The 979-nt window shown below is 45.9% G+C and overlaps 1 protein-coding gene across 1 annotated transcript in view; it reads left to right on the top strand.

The window, feature by feature from the left end:
* Positions 1–979, top strand: part of BFAR (bifunctional apoptosis regulator) — a 29,105-nt gene that overhangs the window by 6,488 nt on the left and 21,638 nt on the right. The window lies entirely within an intron of this gene.

Raw genomic sequence — 979 nt, 5'->3', positions numbered from 1 at the left:
GTTCAAACCCACCAGCCACTCTTTGGAAGGAAGATAGGGCAATCTACTTGTGTGAAGATTTACCGCCTTAGAAACCTGATGGGGGTTGCTATGAGTTGAAATTGACTCATGGCAGTGAGATTGGTTTTAGTATGTCTATTTATGATTATACAGCTCACAGGTTTCTAGCATTTAATAAGATGATCTTTAGTGTCACGGGTAAGAGAACACTCCTCTGTTTCCATAAAGCAAACTTGATCCTTTTATTTCATAGTGGACATCTTCCTAGACTTTTTCCCAATGTTTGCACAAACATACCCTATAAATTTGTATTTATTGATTTAAACTGAAAATATGATTGTACCAAACAAACTGGCCTATGTGCTAGACTGTATTGAATCTGTTTCTCCCCAACATGCGTTTGGGTTGTTTCCTGCTCCAGATGATCCCAAGCAATGCTGTAGTGAACGTGCTGGTGCGAGGGATCCAGCTGCCCGTCAGCAGACCACCCCACCCCCTTCCGGAGCACCATCCCTCTTGACCATACGTTTCCTTGAGGGACTGTGGGGGGGGGGTGTCACAGAGAATGCCACACAGAAAGTAGCCTGAACATCCTCAATAGACATCTTGGCCTCTGGTCTCTCCTCTGCCCAAGATCCCCGCTCCCAGTGACTGTGCCTTTTAGACGGGCAGACAGTCCACTCACCACCCAGCTGCCTGACTCCCACCCCACCCGTGTTGACCTTTCAACACTTGACTGTCCTTTGGGGAAGCAAAATGCTCCCATTTTTCTTACAAGTATCCCCCCTACCCCCACACCAAAGTTGTGGCAAATATGATTTCCTTCCTAGTTTTTGTAGCGTATCTTTGCTCACTGTCTTGCTTCCGTAGGACAAATTCCTAGAACTGGAATTGCTGGGCCAAAGGTGATATAAACCCTTACAACTTTAATAAATATCACCAAAAAGACCATCCCTTCACACTCTACTGGCGCGGAGTG

Source organism: Orycteropus afer, unplaced genomic scaffold, assembly GCF_000298275.1.
Source record: "Orycteropus afer afer isolate SDZICR_OR568_19922 unplaced genomic scaffold, OryAfe1.0 scaffold00312, whole genome shotgun sequence".
In the NCBI taxonomy this organism is placed as follows: Eukaryota; Metazoa; Chordata; class Mammalia; order Tubulidentata; family Orycteropodidae; genus Orycteropus; species Orycteropus afer.
This window is presented reverse-complemented; position numbering and strand designations above follow the sequence as displayed.